The following is a 20959-nucleotide window of genomic DNA, read 5'->3' on the forward strand; positions in this document are numbered from 1 at the left end:
AACAGTAAGCAGCTGTACTGGATGCCAAGCAGCTTGGACTATAGCTAACATTCCAATGTTAGCTAACATTCCAATGTGGAATGTCAGCACTGCAAGTGGTTGCCTAACCATCTGTACCACAACACTGACCCCTTCATAATATGATTGTCAAGGAGATGTTATGAAATTAGGTAAAAATATGTACTCCAATACATTCTGTGCAAGCATGATTTATGTAATAATTTCACAGTTGGTTGTCGTATTTACACATGGGAATTGATTTCTGTATAGTTTACACCTCTCCTTTAATAACCAGTTGTGGTTCCATGTTCAACATATTCAAGGTAGCACATATGAAGACAAATAACACATGCTAATTGAAAATATTGTTAAAGATGAGTTATAAGGTCGACCTCAGTGGAGAAATGATCAAATAGAGCAGTTCCTACTCCCTTGAGATTGATTATGGGTAAAAAGATAGTGTTGGTGCTTACACAGTGAAGGTAAGTGCAATTCTTGACTTCAAATTTGCTTGGTGTGTCTTAGATTTGTAATTAATAAGTGCTCATATCAGAAGCAGTTTTCTGACATAGCTTGCTTAATAGAGAAAAACAACAGAGAAAAATTTATTTTTGGCCAATTGATGACAAACATAATTTGGCTCGGAGATATCCAAATATACCAATTCTGAACCTTATGGGAAGTTTCCTACTTTTGAGGAATACATTCAGATTTTTTCTACAAGACAGAAATTATATTCAATGTCTGAGATTGGTGAAACATTGTGATTGCAGCTTTTCAAGAAAAGACTGCTCTGACACTGAACAGTTAACCCAATTCCAAGCAAGGAGATATTTCCGTGTTCTTCAATCACACATGATTAATCACTCAAATGAGAAACTAATATATTTACTAGTTATCTCAATAGAAAAGGGCTATTGTTTTGATCAACTGTTAATTTTGTTTCATAGTGGGGATGAAAGCAAAAGAAAACCCATACACAAAGAAAATAAAGAACTTGTGTGTTTGAGAGAATCTTGAAAACACTAATCAAGGATTAAAAGTCTAATGAATGAAATGAAAAGGCTAATGTGCTTACTCATGCATAACAAAGCATGAGGCACAACAAGAGAGGAACCAATGCCCACTGCAGATGGCTGAGAGTTGTTTTTTTCCCTGCAACAGAGAGCTTCCTGTGATTTTATTCTGGGCAGACATTTAAACCCTAAAAATTATCAAGTCATTGCATTAGTCAAAAAGGAAAAAGGCACAAAGGTAGATATATATGTACAGAATCAGCAGTTATATTAAAGGTTACAAAATATTCTCTATAGTTTGATATTCTAAGGTATAATTTTAATCCATATACATAGTCAACTTTGTAGTTTTTGAAAGAAGAACAGAATGGCTCACTTTTATTGGTCTACAAGCACTCAAACACATAGAGTTTACTTCTTTTTCTAAGATTCTTACCAATAAGTCATAGTGATTCATTTTTGTTGGAATGTCTTATTGTACTATGAAATTTATTGTACTATGGTCTTATTGTACTATGAAATTTAAGAAAAAAATCTGAATTAATTGATGACTAATTAATTTTTACAAAAACTTTTATTTTTTACTTTTTCCCTAATCTGGTGCAAAATCAATTTGGAATTCCTTCTAATTAAATGTATTCATCCAGCAAACCAGTTAAACAAAAGCAAAGGGACATGAATCAAGTATTAGAAATGAATGATCAATATTGCTTCCCCAAAGGGAGAATATCATTGAATTTACTTCTATTTGAAATATTTGCTTCTGCTAATCTGAGAGAAAACAAGAAATGAAGTGTGTAGTATAATTTTCTTTGGAAGTGTATAATTTTGCAGATTTGTCTTTTCCAGGGCAAAACAGAAGTAGGGCAGCAAAAGAAGAAGGGAGGGAGAGTAGAGGAGAGGGATGTGAAAAGAACACAAAAGTAGACTGGACTACAACTGAGTAAACTTCTAGAAATATAGAACACAAATAGCCACATATAAAACTTCATGCTAAGTCTCCCTCCAAGACATTCTGGCAGTGGCTCATTTAGTACAGAGGGAAGGGACCGCAGAATGGAACACTGGCAGCCCTTTTCCTTGTGGCTGAATGGGTTTCATCACAAACGGCGAGTTGACTACAGGACTGATAAGAAGAATGACAGCAGGTGCTCATTTGGATGAGAATTAGGACTGAATTCAGATGGGACCCTGAGCCTTTGGCATAACCCCAAGGGGCTTGAAAGAGTACTGTCAAATGCTCCAAACTTCTCCAAGCAGACAGATTTCAGAGATAGTTAGGATTCTCTAAAAATTGGCCAAAGAAAACAAAGCTAAAATAGCATGAAAATAATAAACTTTGCCCTTTTCATCTCTATGTGGTTCAGTTTTTAGGGAACAGAAATGGAGTCAGCATTAGTTCCACTTCCTTGAATGGTGAAACTCTGGATTCAACAGACTTTCCCACTCCAAGACTTGTGGTTTTAAACAAATTATTTATTCAATGATTGTCACAGCTTCCTTATTTTTTAAGAGGATGTTAAACACTCCCTTGAAGGACCTTAGGGAAGATTTAGTGAGATTGCCTTGCACAGCAAGTAGAACAGTGTTCTGTAGATCCAGAATGTTGACGCATGCAAGAGTTTACTAGAAGGAAGCAAAAGATGCTAAAATGTGGTTAAATTACATAATTTTGGAACATGTTATTATTGACCCTCATATTGGTTTTATGACTTCCTCAAACTATGAATAGCTTTTTAAGTTAATATTAAAAATTATATCTAAGAAGTAAATCCATTTGATTAAAGTAGAACAAACTTAAATCTTAATATGTTAAATAGTGAAAAAGCAAACATGAGAATTTTTCATGATAGAAATCAAATATATGACAATACAAACACATATATCAAAGAACATTAGTCATATTTGCCTCAAATATCCTGTTACTTTCTTTTCTGAAGATTGTTTTCTTTGTTTCCTATATTGGCTTTTAAAAAAACAAATTACCCAAAGTGTGTATTTGAATTTTAATTTTAAAGATACTATTTCCTTTTACAATTGAGAGAAAATTCTATAATTTGCTGAGACCACAGATTTTAAGACAAAGATATTATCAAGGTTAATGTTTTTACTGAATTTTAAAACACAGTTCTCCAAATATGGGCATAGATTATATGTATTTTACTCTATTAAATGGAGCTTTCTCTCATTTTTTTTTTTTTTACAAAACTTGTCAAATAAGCTGTGTTTGATTATTGGGCTCTTGCACCAAATTAAATGCCTATCCAGTTTCATTCTGTTTCAGCATGGAATCTAAATTTAGACAATTACACCTAGGTAAAACTGAAAGCTACCCAAAAGCTCAACTGAAGAATTTGAAATTAAGCTTTGTGCATTATGTGTTTTCATACTTGAATAATTTATTCTTCTGTGTTATGGAGGTATAAATTCCAATGTCTACCCTTGAGCAAGTATTTTTTTTCCTTTCCGTAATAATTACAATTTGCTAAAAAGCCTTTGCAAGTTGAAGCTTTTGGAGCTCTATTGTGAAATAGTGTATGAAAAAAGATTTCCAGAGATTTTGAGTCATTTTTACATACAAAAATATCAATAATGTTATGCATGCAATTCAATAAATTTTGAAAAGGTATACAATAGCCACCACTTTTTCACATGCTTTTATTCATTCATATTTCTTCTTGTGTGGAACATCTATTTAGAGACCTTTTTCCATTCTATCTTTATTTAATGAATTGCCTGGATACAAGATCCAGTCTAAAACTTGCTGATATTTGGCCTTGAAAAGTTCTCTTGTGTTTCCAATACTGCCAATTTCCTATCTTAATACAAATGATACTAATAGTACCTTCTATGGGGCTGGTGCCTTGGCTACTTGGTTAATCCTCTGCCTGCAGCGCCAGCATCCCATATAGGTACCGGGGTTCTAGTCCCAGTTGCTCCTCTTCCAGTCCAGCTCTCTGCTGTGGCCCGGGAGGGCAGTGGAGGATGGCCCAAGTGCTTGGGCCGCTGCACCCGCATGGGAGACCGGGAAGAAGCACCTGGCTCCTGGCTTCGGATCGGAGCAGTGCTGGCCGTAGTGGCCATTTGGGGAGTGAACCAACGGAAAGAAGACCTTTCTCTCTGTCTCTCTCTCACTGTCTATAACTCTACCTGTCAAGTAATTTAAAAAAAAAAATAGTATCTTCTATGAAGATCTAATATTTTAATACCTGGAGGGTAGAATTGTGTCTGGAAGTGACAAACATTAACTATTAAATTTGTACAAATCTATTTGAGGTTTTGAGATTCACATTATTTTATATTTTATATTGTTTTACAATGATAAATTAAGTTTCACAATCCTCAAAATGAAGTTGTACTTTGATATTCAAAATTTTGTGAACTTCAGAAATTTATACTGTGTGTATATAATAAATTATATAACAGACTCAAGAGTCAGAGATAACACACTATTATTAAATTTCACATAAATATTTCTGTGCTGGTACTTATTAATATTGATTCAAGGAAGTATAAATGAACTTACACATCACCCATGTAGCTTCCTTTGAGAAATGAATTATCTTACGGTATTTTAATTTTCTCTAAATCTATGATTATTTCTACTTTTATTTCATCAGTTCAAATTTGCATTGCATTTTTTTAATTTTTGATGTTTCCAATGTTTAATTTAGAAAAAAAGCATACAGGCACATTAACATAGGCATCCTAAAGTTTGTATGTCTTCTAATCCAGCTCCCTTCCAATGGTCTGGGAAAGTAGCAGAAGATGGCCCATGTCTCTGGGCCTGGCCACCCATGTGGGAAACCTGGATGATGCCCCTGACTCCTGGCCTTGGTCTGGCCCAGTCCTGGCCATTGCAGCCATTTGGAGAGTGAACTAGTGGATGGAAGATCTGTCTCTCTGTATTTCCCTCCCTTCCTCCCTCCCTCTCTCTCTTTCACTGTACTCTCTCTTTCAAATAAAGTAAAAAATCTTAAAAAAAATTCTAGACAGAAATTTTTGTTCTGAAAATAAGACTTACTTTAATCACAGATACCATGCCTGAGTATTTACTGAACATGTAAAAATTCAATAGGTCAAAATTAAAATAAAACTACATGTATTATAGAGAAAAACTACCATTATTTATAGATGACAATATAATATTTTGTATAGAAAATCCACAAGAATCAACTGAAATCCACATGAATTAAGAGTTTAAAGAGTAGAAAAGATGTAGTAGCATAAAGTAGAACTGACCACATTCTAAGGAACACACAAAGCTGTCATTTACTATGTGAATAGCACTTACAAATATCTAAGCAAAGAGCCTGCCAACATGAGTCATACAGCACTAAATGGTGAATAGAGACACATACAGATCACTGGATATGCACAGTATCCTGTTTAAAGATCTAGGGTGTTAAGATTAGACTATCTGGGGGAGAGTTGCATCTCCTTTCTTTGGAATGTATGTTTGTGAAGTGTGCACACATGTGTAGGTGCATACGTGTGGGCAGTGTTTGTGTGTGTGCATGCATATATGTGTATGGATGTGTGCATGCTTGTGTGTGCACATGTGTAGGTGTGCACATATGTGTAGGCATGTGTGTGGTAGGGTGTTTGTGTGTGTGGTTGCATATACGTGTATGGATGTGAGATTCCAGGAGAACTCAGAAGAGACATCCAGTTAAACATCTACTGTGAATACGTCAAACAGAATCCACTGTTGACTTCAGTTAATTAGCTTTGGAATGAAAAAAACTACCATTATTTATAGATGACAATATAATATTTTGTTGTTTCCTGATGAAACAACATAGGTGTTTTTCTAGAATTAAGTACCCGGAGGCTGGGTGGAAGCAGATGAATGAAAAAAAAAAAAAAAAAAAAGATGATAGATCTTAGAATAACGTCAATCCCTGGATAGGATACAGCATTTGCAGAGTGACAGATAAAATTCAAAATCAGAGTTTTGCATAGGGATCCTTTGATAAAAAGAAAATATCGGCAAGCTCCATTTGGATTATTTGATATCTTTCGATTATTTTCTATTGGATGGCAGAACAGTTAGAATTCGAAGTCAATTTAAATTATTACTCTCAATTATTTTAAATTTTCTCTATTCAGGAAAGTTGGACCCAACATGTCACTTTCTGTGATCATCTTTTAGAAGGCATGAGTCTTGGGCTAAGTGTGAGACAAGGCCTACCCCCCTTCAGCATCTTCTCATTGTCATAGGCATCCACAAATACAAGGACTCTAACCCTACTTTCCTCCTTCCCATTTCCTGCTCAGGATCTCAAATAGCTATTCAAACAGAGGTAGAGAGCAAATGTTTGTTGACATTGTCTATACATAGCATTGTCCAGGAAGACAGGAGGATGAAGCATGCTGCAGAGAAGTCTGGAGAGGTAATCAGAGAAAATTCAGAACAGAAGCTTATGGCAGAATGGAAAGTTGCATGTACGCAGGTCTTAGAAGCAACAGAGCCAAATCTATGGAAAGACTTGGCAATTATTAATTAAGGTAATCATTACAATATCAATACAAGTATGTATTAAGTATTTCATATAAATATATGCTTTTGGGTGTAAATTTTAATTAATTAATAATTATTGCAAGGTATCTGGAAATAAATTCTAAGACAAAACACCCGAAAGAGATTGAATTAGCCTAGATTGCCATTTCCCACAAAAATGTTATGGAGAAAATTATATTTAAAAAATAAACACTTACTGTGAATAAAGTATTTTATTTTTCATCTCTTGCAAATAAAAACCTGCTAAAACTGAAGGAGAATATGGCAGGAGGTAAAGCAAATGTAAAAATGACCAGCTTGAGTTACAAATTCGAAACAGAAATCCTCTACCTATAGATATGGAGTAAGATAGTAAGATTTCTACTTGTTTTAATAATCTTACTGAAAATTCCTTGTTTTAAACATGTATTTCATAGAGAACAGCTCATAAAACCAAGCCGACTAGTTCAGGATATGGAGGAAAATTACTGACCTCAAGGGCTTTAGAGACACCTGCCAAGAAGAGAAAATAAATCTCTCGTCCCACTCTTGCTCTCTCTCTTAAGACGCACCCTATTAGCGCTGCCAGAAAACTTCTGGAACAGTCTCTTCACATAATTAACCTTAAGCTTGGTGAGCATATGTGTGGACAGAATAATAAATTCACTCTACACTTCTTAGAAGCACAACTCTAGGATGGTGAGAATCAAAAATTCTCCTTTCAATATAAACGGTCTTCTAGTTAGCAAATTCCTGACATTTTTTTTCAATGAACAAGACAAAATTATTCTCCGATAATTCCTTTGCTCAATTTGAAGGCCTCCAATGAAGCAAATCTTATAGAGCACGGAACTGGAGATGAGTACTTGGCAAAGTGTAATCCCAGCAAAGAGACCTAGCATCTCACCGTCTTAGGGTAGCAATGCCTAAATTACTCTGGTGATGGAGATCCAGGCCAGGCACCCAGACACTGACGCAAACCTGGACTTCTCAAGAGCGACAGCCACGCGGTCCTAAGGAGGAAGCCCACGCAGGGAAATCCTAACATGTTCCTTCCTGCAGGTGGCGTCCGGCTCCTCCCAGAATGCCTCACAGCAGGGCTGCCCCGGAAGAACTTCCCCTCGGAGTGACTACGGGAGACCACTGCGCATGACTGTACTGAGACACTAGCCCCGCCCCCGCCTCAGGCTCTGCAGATCTGAGCGCACTACGTGGTTATAAAGCTTGGGCGTACAGAGAGGTGTGCGGCTGGCATTAAGAAAGGCCGAGGCCTGCCCAAAGCTGGGCACGGAGTAATTAAGAACCCTCCTTGGCAATCCAACAGTTCCAGGCCTGCTGCACCCCGGCCACACCTGTGCTGTTTCCTGCTCCGAACAAGAAATAACTCGGCTAGACATTATCATTTGGTTCCAATAGTCCACGAGAATTATTTTTAGGAGGATTTTATCTTTTCCTGTAACTCTGGGCAGTAAAAAACCAGGAAAGCCGCTATTACAGTGCTTGTGCTAGACGACAAACCCTAGTCAAAGAGGAACACATCACAGAAGAAGCAACCGTGCATCCACTACCTGAAGTGTCACCCAAGGCTTTGATTTTCACAGGTTCTGCTGGTGACCACTGAATAACCTAGCATGACAATGCAGTTTTCAAAATTCTGACCTCCTTGTGCCAGAATTCAAGTCTCATCATTTGCAATCTTTGCCAATTGGAGAAAACATGACGACTTTATAACTTAAATAGCTGAGACATTTATTATAATCACTGCACTTGCATGAGATTTGAATTTGGGAAAATCAGGCCAGGATTATTTTAAACTGTTCTTTCAGAGTAAATTAGATACTTAACTGTTTTGGTTTCTGGCAACTGTGAGTGCATCTCTGATATTTTATTATCTTCATTAATCAAGATAACTTACTTGGTTGATACAGAAAGTTTATATTCATCAATTGCATTGATGTGTGTAGTTGATGTTGTCATTATAGTATTCAGCCAATTCGTTAAGAACTACGTATTTGTTCAGGGCATTGATATAATGTCAGCATATTGCAGACATGCTTGTTCTCTTTGCATATTTGGGGTGGGGTAAAATGCAATAGCTTTTCCTGGACTATCAGGCTTGTGTTTTCAAAATAAATCCAAATCAAACTCTCCTGTGTGGTGCTCAGTCGTTAAACTGGTCTTGGGAGTGAACAATGTGGTATTAGTGGAAGACAGAGCTAGAAGAGGGAAGAGGAAGTGACAGGCAGCAATGGAGACACAGGGGGACCCGGAGGGTGAGGGAGAATGATTGGAAGAAAGCCCCTTTTCCTCTCTGAGTAGAATGGAACAGATCTTGTAGGTGAGGGTGGAAAGAGACCTGTCTCAGGCTGAGGGATAATGCGGGGAAAGGGAGGTGAATAGTTTATTAAAACCAAACCCAGGCTGGTGCCGTGGCTCACTTGGCTAATCCTCTGCCTGCGGCGCTGGCACCCCAGGTTCTAGTACCAGTTGGGGTGCCGGGTACTAGTCCCGGTTGCTCCTCTTTCAGTCCAGCTCTTTGTTGTGGCCCAGGAGTGCAGTGGAGGATGGCCCAGGTCGTTGGGCCCTGCACCCGCATGGGAGACCAGGAAGAAGCACCTGGCTCCTGGCTTCGGATTGGCGTTTCGCCGGCCATGGCGGCCATTAGGGTAGTGAACCAAAGGAAGGAAGACCTTTCTCTCTGTCTCTCTCTCACTGTCTATAACTCTACCTGTCAAAAAAAAAAAAAAAATCCAGATCTAATATAATCTTAGCCAAAAGACTGAGAAGTAATAACATAGGATAATTTTTACAATAAAAATATGAAAGTAAGTTGTACTATAACATTCATAAACTCAGTGAATGCCTACAGGAACAAAGTGTAAAAGGCAAGTATATACTTTTTACCCCATTTAATTAATCTCCTGTGTACATCTATAGTCGTGTCATAAATCAGCATAAGTCATTGAGTTGCTGTGGACAAAACATAAATCATAATATATAAGAGGTCTTCAGAAGTTCATGGAAAACACATATTACAAAAAAAAAAAATCCTGCATGGATTTCAAAGTTATTTGCACCAAAATCAGTTTATCTTTTAGTGTCATTTTCTGTGAATGTTTTCACGTGCCCTCAGATTTGCTTACATGTAAATACTTTGTATATATTTGGCTCCAAGTTTAAAGGCTACATCTTAAGAATTACTTTCAAAAATATTCTAGCCTTTTTATAAGAATAATCTCCAAAATATCATCATATACTATTTAAACTGTTCTATTGCTTGTTTGATTTCAATAAGAAACCCTAGGGTGACAGTATGTGCTGTGTGTGTTTGTCTTACTTCATCTGGGCAGCCATGGACCCAGCTAATACACACACAAATCTTGAACTCTCTGGGTCCCTTTGTAACTCAGACGTTTATCTGGTGACAGCTACCTTCCTTCTCAACCAATAGCACCTTACTCACAGCAACGTGGAGGTAACTCCTGAAAGATTTAGCAGATCACCTGAAAACATCCAAGTCAAAACCATTTCTCAAAGCTGCAAGGCAAGGGGTCAAGGATCTTGGTCCTCTGAAACATCTTAAAGCTGCAGCCGTCAGCTGACCTCCTTCTGTTGTCTTCTGCTTGTGAAAAGACTGTGCCTTTGCTATTGCTCCATGAAGCTAAACATAGTCCTAACTGCAATACTTCTCAGTGTCACATTCCACCCAGAACATAAAGATAGGGGCTGTGCAGATTACACAACGGTAACTTCTGTGAAACAGTTCAATCAATTACTGTTCACTGTGGTTAAAAAATAAATGTATATTTATAGAGAGGGTTTTATGGTTAATTATGTATTTCAACCTCATTAACTTTGGTAAAGTAGATATCACACTTTTTTTTTTTTTTTAAAGAAAGTGGGAGGAAGTTTTCTTCATTTTAGGAAGAAAATATTTCTGTGGGTTTAAGGGACTTTCCGGAGATTCTACAGCTTGCTGGAAGTACAGCTGAGCTCAGCTTTTTGACTTCCAGTTTCATGGAGCCACTTCCGCATCCAGTGCAACAATATGGGTCATTCACTTCTTGGTTTTGATGAGGAATCATCCTTTGTTTTTCTTTAAGGCATTCCAACATTTATTGCCATCAGGAAAACAAATATTATCAAAAAAAAAAAAAAAAAAAAACAGGAGAAGCTGCTGCACTAACAATTCTATTCTTAATCTAATGATAGATTTAATTTAATTAAAGATGTAGTTCCTAGGGAATATTAGAAAATAAGTGATTTTGACTGCTTTTCTCATTAGATAATGAATAGCATTTGCAATTATTCCTTGCTCTAAAAAATAAATGGCCTTTCATGTAATACTGTTCCTTAAAGAGAATCAAATTGTAAGTCAACAGTTTAAGACTGTAATCAAAGACTTGGACCCAACATCCTTCCAAAAAAAAAAAATACTTTGGGCCTTGATGTTATGGAGAACATCACAAACGGTGACCACAGAGTTCCCACATCAGCACACATATTTGAAAGAGAGTAAAGACTGATGACATCATCCTCAGAAATGATTGATGTTTGAATCCACAAAGACTTCAGAGCCAGAAAGAACTGTTTTGCTTCCAATGTGATATAAAGAATAAATCTATTTTATATTTAGAAAGTTCTAAAAACAGTTTCCATGTGAAAATTACTGCTCTTAGTCTTTACTTTTGCCACTCCAAGCAAGGCTGTCTCATGAGTCTAGGAAGGACTTTCCTAAGGGCAGCAGAGAAACAAGCAATAATTTCAGAAGAGTTTATGCACTGAAGGAAGAAGCTATTCTGGTGGGAAGAGACAATAATGTATTCTAGGTCAGAAGTGATGACTAGAGTTGAAAGCATGGAGGAAAAAATACAAAAATAAGAATGAAAGAACATTATCAAACATTGCTTTGGCAAGTTTTAGAGTATTTGCTCATGTTTTCTATCCTAAAAATAAAGGTCTAACCCTAATATAAGGAAAAATATTTTATATTCGGGCTTGTATGAAGCCAAGTAAATGTTGTTGTCACAGTAAATACACTTGTCACATTTCCTAGTGTGGTACAGGTTATAGGAATGCATGGATATAGTATATATTAAAAGATTAATCTGTTTCACATAAATCAAGACATCTGCTCCTCACTAAGTATTACATGAAAAGTTCATAACAGGAGTGGTCATAAAATCTTCAACTTCTAACTATCACCCATGTGCTATTCTTGACAGTTATTAACATGTAATTCAGTATAGTATCTTCTACAAAAGTTGTCAGAGTGGCAAATTAAGACATACAACCCTTAAATGTGATAAGGTAGATTTACCCTATTTATAATAGGAATATGATAATGTATACAACTCTAGTGGCAAATTGTTAAGGCATACAAACCTCAAGCTTCCTAAAGTACACAGCTCTATTTTTGATAAGATAAAAACTGTTAACTTCCTCTGCTACTTCCCGCAAGTAACTTTCTTCTCTTCCATTGAATGCGGGAAAGAGGAAGTTCAGAAACTTCTTGGATTGTTTCTCTGAAAAGAGAAGAGCTGTACATGACAAAGAATTACAGGCTTCCAGAAGGTTGCTCACTGAGGAAGAATAGAATTTATCTGGGGCACATCTTATAAGGCTGTGCCAAGACAAGAGAGGAAAGATTAAGAGCATCCCATGATGGAAGGGAAACCAGTGGGTTTGGCTAAATTTGGGCAGTTCAGTTGTGCTAGAGATTTGGAGCAGCAGACAACTTTCATAAGAGTTGCTGTGTTCCAGGGAAATATGGATACAGAGGAGAGGTCCTGTTGGGTCATCCCTTCAATGCCACTTCATTCCAAAATAAGACTTCAGAGGTTATTTCTTTATAAGCAGTTCAGGCAATTTTTTTAATAGTTGAAATATTTAAAATTATTGTTCTGTGAAATTTTCCGTCTGTGAACACTTATTTTTTATGATGACATATCCGAGAAGAAGAATATAGAAGTATCTCCTTACAGTAGAATTGAGTATTAATAACTTGATGGAGTTGCCAACCAAAGCTTAACTAAAATATGTGGACTTTTTTGCCAAATACCTGAGTACAGTTTTCCAGACCTGTTTTGGATGTGATGTCTTTCCAGGTCTGATCTCACTGAGTTATGATTTGGGATTAGAATTGACTACAGTATTCTTCATGACAGTTGACCTGCTAGATTTCAACCACAAAGTTTAGTTTTGTTTACATTAGGTCTTCTCTGCTCTTCAAGCTGGTACACTGTTCTCTTTCCCTTTGTTACAGGCGGGGCTCCTCTATCCATTCGAAGACCCCATCTGCACTTAGATCCCACACCTTTGCAATTTCTAAGGATCTACACTATCTCATCGACACATGTATCTGCATTGTGACACTCTCCCTCTCCAGGTGCTCCTCTTCCTTACCTAAAATTTCTCAGCTACCAATAATTTAAATAAAAATTTTCTAACTTCCTGTGTAAGCAAAATACCAGCCCCTTCCTCTTAGCTTTTCAATGAAACTTTAAAGCTAGTGGCTAAAATTTCTATTTTCCTTGCTTCACTTCCTCTGACTCTTTAGCCCAAGTAGTAGGATTTTCCCCTTCTCTAATTCAAGTGCTCATTGGCTTCTCCTTCACTGCTTCTTGTACTAACTCCACTTGCTATCCTACTGCAGGCTGACACTTTGTTTTACTTCATTATAAATTAAGTCCTGGACCTCTTGGGAGTTGTGTCTCTGTTTTGCATCTTCCTTCCTTCCTTCCTTCCTTCCTTCCTTCCTTCCTTCCTTCCTCCCTCCCTCCCTCCCTCCCCCCCCTTCTTTCCTGTCACCCTTACTTTCTTTTATTCTTCTTCCTCTTCTCTAATACTCCATTTCCTTGAGCTGGATTGGACCCAATCGTGGTTTCCTTCCTGTGTCCCTGGTCACTCCATCTGGGTTTACTTAGCAGACTCTTCCTCTCCTACCAGGCTTTTCCATGACTACCTTCCTTGGAGTTCTTCCTCATATCCTTTTTTCTAACTCTACACTTGTGAGTCTAACCAGGAAAGCCCTATAGTCAAGGAAGGGAGATATGATTTGATTCTACACACAAGAAGCCACAGATGTGTTTTCAACAGGGCATCATATTTGCATTGTTAGAGTGAGCATTTAGACAATATATGGCTGAGTCATTTGGTGGTTCCATATGGGGAAGATAATACAATAATAGCTGAATTACAGCAGTAGCAGTATGGATGAAAATAAATGCACTTGCTTACGAAATATTTGAGAGGTAAATACTGGACATGTGGAGTGGATGTTGATGGGTTGAGTGGAAATCAGATATGAATTCCAGGTTTTTGGCTGGATGATTGGGTTGATTTGGCACCTCCAATGAAGAGAAAATGGCAAGTTCAGTCAAGATGACAAAGTCCTATTTGGCCACATTGAAAGTTTTGTTTGTTTAATTTCTTATTGAAAAGTGGCATAAAGTTTTCTGAAATCTTGGACAAAATGACTAGTGGACACAACTGTGACACTTGCATGAGGAAAGAAAAGTGCATCCGGCTCCTATCACAGGAAGTTAAATTTTAGGGTCCACATTGTAGCACAGCAGGTAAAGCTGCCACCTGTGAAGCCGGCATCCTTTATGGGCTCTGGTTTTTGCCCCACCTGCCTCACTTTAAATCCAGCTCTCTGCTCATGGCCTGGGAAAAGCAGTGGAGGATGTCCCAAGTGACTGGGCCCCTGCCAACCACAAGGGAGACCTGGATGAAGCTTCTAGCTCTTGGCTTTAGCCTGGCCCAAACTTGGGCATTGCGGCCATCTGGGGAGTCAATCAGTGGCTGGAAGATATCTCTCCTTTTTCTCTGTCTCTATCTCTTTCTCTGTAACTCTCACTTTTAAATAAATAAGTGAATGTTCTTTTTTTAAAGGTAAGCTTTAATCTTTTACAATTCCTGGTAAGCATGTCTTTGATTCAAATATTGATCATAAGTAAAAATAATGCACACATAGAGAAAATAATAGCATTAAACAAAATGTTACGAAAGATATACCATTTGACTATGGCAACTAAGTCTTTGAAAGGCTGCATAGATAAAATCATATTTATAGTTATTTCTGGGGCAAGTATTGTGGCACAGCAGGTTAAGCTGTAGCCTATGATGCCGGCATCCCATACTGGACCATCAATTCGAGTCCTGGTTGTTCTACTTCTGACCCAGCTTCCTACTAATGCACAAGGGAAGGCACTGGAAGACGATCCAAGTACCTGGGGCCCTGTGCTGCCTGTGGGAGACCTGCATGAAGTTCTGGGCTCTTAGATTCAGCCTGGCAGAGCCCTGGCCATTAAGGACCACTGGGGAGTAAACCAGCAGATGGAAGATCTCTTTGTCTCTCTGTCTCCTCCTCTCTCTGTAACTCTTTCAAAGAAATAAAATAAATCTTTAAAAAATTATTTCTGGTACATATGTACTTATTTGTATCTATAATTAAATGATGGCATGGGTTCATAACTTTCAAATAATTAAACAAGGATGATAATAGGTTGATGGCTTATGAGGATATTCAGAGAGTGTGTATTAATGAGACAATACTAGGAGGGCTGTAAGAATCCCCAAAATATATGGGGAATGTTGCTATAATGCTAGCAAACTAATTTCTTTCCACCATTTATCTTCATTTTAAAAGTTGACAATAATAATTAATATTTAGATACAAATTTAAGATGAAATATATAGGAAGATTTATAGAATATCTATATGTTGACACTGTATAATTCAGAATTTTCTACTTCATTATTCCAAAAAGGTTGATTCTTATTTTATTGGTAAAAATTAAGTAAGCAACTATCTGATCTTGCATTGTAAAAGAAAATAAAGCACAGTAGTCCTTTGGATTGAAAAAGTCTTTCTGGGGCCAGTGCTGTGGTGTAGCAGGTTTTGGGTGTCGATTTAACCAGTTGTTCCACTTCCCTGCTAATGTGCATGGGAAAGAAGTGAAGGATTGCCCCAGCGCTTGGACCCCTACACCAGTGTGGGAGACCCAGATGAAGCTTCTGGCTCCTGGCTTCGCCCTGCCTGGCTGTGGTGGCTATTTGGGGAGTGAACCAATGGATGGAAGGTCTCTCTCTCTCTCTCTCTCTCTCTCTCTGTGTGTGTGTGTGTGTGTGTGTGTGTGTATTTCTCTCTCCCTTGCTCTCTGTAACTCCACATTTCAAATAAATAAATAAAATGTTTTAAAAAAAATCTCTGTTCTCTAATATTTTCTGGCAGTGGGATCCTGGGAATACTGTTTCCTCCCATTGAGGTAAATTAAAGAATAATTGAGAAAACATGTGGTGAAAGAGTAACACCTGCAATACAGAAAACATTCAATAATGTTAGCTATCTCCACTTTTCATTACATTTAAATTTGCTAATGTAAAACTTGTTACTGGAAATTTATCATTAAGAAAAGTGCCATATTTTGCAGTTCACAACCTAAAAGATTTTTAAAATATCTGTTTTCTTTTAAATATATCAATAAAAACGGTTTGTAATTTGTAAATAATATATTGATCTCATTTAAAATAACGAACACTGGGGCTGGCACCGTGGCTCACTTGGTTAATCCTCTGCTTGTGGCACTGGCATCCCACATGAGCTCCAGGTTCTAGTCCCTGTTGCTCCTCTTCTAATCCAGCTCTCTGCTATGGCCTGGGAAAGCAGTGGAGGATGGCCCAAGTCCTTGGGCCCCTGTATCCGCATGGGGGACCAGGAAGAAGCACCTGGCTCCTGGCTTCGGACTGGCTCAGCTCCAGCTGTTGCGGCCATTAGGGGAATGAACCAACGGAAGGAAGACCTTTCTCTCTGTCTCTCCCTCTCACTGTCTGTAGTTCTACCTGTCAAATAAAAAAAAATAAATAAAAAAATTTAAAAAGTCTGCCTATAAATTTAAAATGTAGTTGCAAATTCTTTCTCTCTGTCTCTCTCTCACTGTCCAACTCTATCTGTCAAATAAAATCAAATAAAAATAAATAAAATAAAATAACGAATGTTTTCTTTAGTAAAGTAGCTTCATGCATGAATATTTGACATAACGATTAGCTTTGCTCTGGTTTTTCTTTAAATAATTCTTTTAGCACTCTTAAAATGTAAATATTTGAAAATGTAGTGTTATATTTCAAGTCCTTGTTCAGTGATACTGGGGCATACTGTATTGATTATTTTATGTATTTACTTTTCAGAGAGAGATATATTCCACTCATTGGTTCACTCCTCAAATGCCATGAAGCCCAGAGTAGGGGATCTAAACTGGATTTCTCACTTGAGTGGCAAGAATCCAACTGCTTCTGATAGTTTTGATTAGAGAAGAAAGTTATTAGAATGCTTGCAAAATGCTGTAATGATCCCAAGTCCATGAACCCCAAAGACTTTTCCAAGTTTGTTCTTTTATTCTTTAGCATTCAGCACTGCCTCCTGATTCTTGCCTCTCTCCAGTATTGAATAGTTCCTGACAACCCATTTTTAGATTTTCTTTTCCATTACCTTTGCCTTAATCCAGGTTTGATCCTACCCCATCTAAACCAAAGTGCTCCAAGTGGTTCTTCCTGCTGGAGATCTGCCATAGTAGGAAAACCCATCCTAGCCCCACTACTTGTTGGAATAGGGTCACCATTCTGCATTAATTAGCAAAAATGAAATCTGAGAATTGCTCATCAAAGGCCCTGGCTTGCACATGCACAGGGCCTCTAGGATCCACAAAATATTTATAAATATTTAATTATGATCTGTATACTTCTATTTCCACACTTCATCTATTTTCAATTAAAAAAATTTAATCTATAAAGTAATCTCACAAACATTTTTAAAAATAAGACACATACAGGTCACTTCTAAAAATAATCAAATGCCAAGTCTTTTAAATCATTTGGAGGTTTTAACCCCATTAGTGATGTAAAACTACACAATAGAATTGTGTATTTAAAGTGCATGGAAGGCAAAGAGTCAAACTTGAGTACTATTGAAAATACATTTAATGGTATTGTTTGCAGACTGTCATGAATAGCAATAACCATAGTCAAATTTTGCAGAAGATAAAGCTATCCATGTGTACTTATGTAGACATAACCATGTTTCAATGAATACTTTGAATGCTTAATCTATGCAAACTTTGAGAGGCATATTTGCCTGGTGTTGCTATTTATGCTAAAATTATTTTATATTAGTTTTTAGCAAAATGGTTCTGTGATTAGGCACAAAATATGTGTTCAATTATGTTCATTTGAATAAATTATGAAATGAAAATGGCATTTCTTATTCCATATTGCAATCTGAAGATGAAAAAGAACAGACAGTGATGCTTGACAAACAAATGGGTACTCATAGTACAAAGCTTTCTACAATTCTAGGTTTATCTGTCATAGAAACTTCTCATGTACAAATCTATCACTACAAACCCCCAGAAGAAAAATAAATGAATACAGCATTACATATACATCAGAAAAACTGAACTCAAGTACAATCTTCATTAGCCATAATCCAATATAAGATCTACAATTACATGTCTAACCTCAAGTCTCCACATTATTTAGGAACAACAGATTAGCTTGAACTTTTTAAAGGAATTGGAAGAGTTATTAAAGTTTATAAAAATGATCTTCATATCAAGTTATGAAGAAAGAGCTCCCTTGCTTAGAGCTTATACATAATTCATTTCTATAATCTAATAGACATTTTCCTTAAATTTATTTTCTCTTTTACAGTTGAAGATTTTAATTCATTTATTTTTTAAAAATATTTTATTTATTTGAAAGAAAGAGTTACAGAGAGAGGCAGAGCCAGAGAAAGAGAGAACCCTCCGCTGGTTCATTCCCCAAATAACCACAATGGCCAGAGCTGAGCTGATCCAAAGCTAGGAGCCAGGAGCTTCCTCCGGGTCTCCTACACTGGTGCAGAGGCCCAAGGACCTGGGCCTTCCTCCACTGCTCTTCCAGGCCATAGCAGAGAACTGGATCGGAAGTGGAGCTGAGCTGCCTGGTCTTGAACCAGTGCCCATATGGGATGCCGGCACTGCAATCTGGGGTTTTAACCCGCTGGGCCACTGTGTCGGCCCAGATTTTAATTCATTTATTATCTGTCATTCATCTTGCATGTTCAAGCAGTGTTTGAATTAATTTAGTATTCAGAATTCTATAAAATGACCAGATTTTAGATGCTTAACTCAAAATATATGAACAGCTTGAGAAATCTATATTTAATCCTTCAAATGAGTTTTATTTTTCTGTTTTGTGCTGATCTTAATTCAATAACCCACCACCCAAAAGAAGTAAAATTTAATCAGTTTTTGAAAATATAAGAATGTAATTTATTCTGAACTTTTTCAATTTTTTCAAATAAGCAACATTTATAAAAATAACTTATACTTCCAAAAATTATAGCCACTTTAAATTAGTCTTATGAGAAAAATACTGTGGGGTACCTTGAACTGAAATGCTTTGCCAGGCAAAACATCATCATCTCTGACATCAAATATGCAAAGTTCATACAAGGTTGAAAGCTCCTAGGCCATTTTTTAACGCATTCAAAATTACCCATTTGTAAAACACTGCTTTGCTTCCATGATTTAGTTAAATCATCTTATGTATGTCAAATTACATGCTATTCCTTTGCTCTAACATGAAGCGGGGAAGACAAAACAGATGCTTAACCAGGCTTTAGTGCTACCTGTGTTTTCAAGCTTCCTGGAGAGGTTCATTAAATGACTTCATGATAGAGCTATCTCTAGTTAGGTGCACTATTTTTTAAAGACTTGGTTTTTAAGATTTGTATATGACTTCACGATGAATCATTATCGCCATATAATTAATGGCACCCATTTTTAGAAAAGTATCATTTTAAAGAGGTGATTTAAATCAAATTTTGTAGTATGCAGATATCTATCAAATCAAATTATTTATTGCTATTTAAATGAAAAGCTCAGATGTATTCCTGTTGTAGTGCAAGTTGACCTATGACCTCTTGAGGCTCTCCCTGCTGATCAGTAACACCAGGCAATTCAGAGACAAACCCTTTTCTGATGCACACAATGGAAACTATCTCAGTAAGTGAACAAATAAAATCTATAACTCATGACACAATAAGAACCACCATAATGGTCAACAAATGGCTGTTTTAAAATGCATTGTTTGTCACTAAATACACTGCCATTAAACCGAAAACCCTTTTGTGCTTTAAAAGGGTATGTGTCTCAGTAAAATATTTATGTTTTTTGAAATTACCAGACTATATGGCTCATCCGCTACACTTTCACTATTATTACAAAAAATTGTAAATTATTTCTTTTTAAATTTTTAATGCAATTGGAAAAAGAATTTTCCAGGCATATAGTCTTTTGAAAGGACAGCAAAATAGATGAAACAAAACTAAGATGACAATTTCAGCATTTAAAATCTACACATGATAATTCAAACAAATGTTATGACATTTAAGATAATGAAACCCTTCATTTATTCTCCTATCTGGTATGAGTTTTATTTCACATATAAGGACTCAGAACAGATGTCCAAATATTGTAATGCCAAAAGAAAGTTAGGGCATATCTTGATTAATAGCCTCAGAGCAGCCTGCAGTGTCTCTTTAAAACTGGCAAGCTTTACTTCAAAACAACTCTTCAAAATCCATTCTAGCAAATGTGGGTGGACAAAGCAGTCCCAAGACAAAAAGAAAACAATGAAGCCCAATGTAACCCTTTTAGCTGTGTGACTTACATATTATTGACAGGACATTCATTGCAATTAGCACATGATTAATCGCAAATTTGTTGCTAAACTGACAGAGCAAGGTGGGGGCAGGGAGGGAAAGAAGGTTCAGGCTACTGTTAAAGAATAAAAATTTAAAAATTATCAGACACTTTCTGTAGTGAATTATTTCTAATCAGTTTGCTTAGTGGCTACACATGGATTGATGCCTTCCTTGAATGCCAGAGGTACCCATTATTGTAGACATTCAAATTAATCTTTAAGCCACTAACTTTCATGATTTTTAAGATTTACTGAAGTAGCATGTCTGCTTTACCTTTAACAAATAAGTACTCCATAATTTATCAACTTTGTGCATAAGATCTGTTTTTTAATTTCAAATGTAGGCTGCATAAGCAATGCCCATATGGTCAAACTTACAGAAACTGCCTGAAGCAATTTGTTCTTGGAATTTTGAAAATAGACCTCAGGGACATATTTAAAATATAAAAGGTGATAAGATAGTAAGATGGGTGGGGTTTTGTTTCCTACTTTCCAATGGTTGTTATTTCTTTAAAAAATAGCCCTATTGGCGCTCTTTTATTAGATCAGTGACTCCAGCAAACAAATAAATGCAGAGTGATATAATAGTGCAACATAGCAGGTATTATGTTCAGAATGGCCACTTTCACTTAACTTTCAGAGCTGTTTTCTGAACAAACATCTTTTGAACACCTGCTGCATATGCCAGACTGTCC

At 36.7% G+C, this 20959-nt stretch overlaps 1 protein-coding gene across 11 annotated transcripts in view; it reads right to left on the reverse strand.

Annotated features, from left to right (window-relative positions):
• Positions 1 to 20959, reverse strand: part of DGKB (diacylglycerol kinase beta) — a 781129-nt gene that overhangs the window by 340483 nt on the left and 419687 nt on the right. The gene's annotated exons all lie outside the window — the stretch shown is intronic.

Source organism: Oryctolagus cuniculus, chromosome 16, assembly GCF_051225735.1.
Source record: "Oryctolagus cuniculus isolate XC-2025 breed Fujian yellow rabbit chromosome 16, ASM5122573v1, whole genome shotgun sequence".
NCBI classification, from domain to species: domain Eukaryota; kingdom Metazoa; phylum Chordata; class Mammalia; order Lagomorpha; family Leporidae; genus Oryctolagus; species Oryctolagus cuniculus.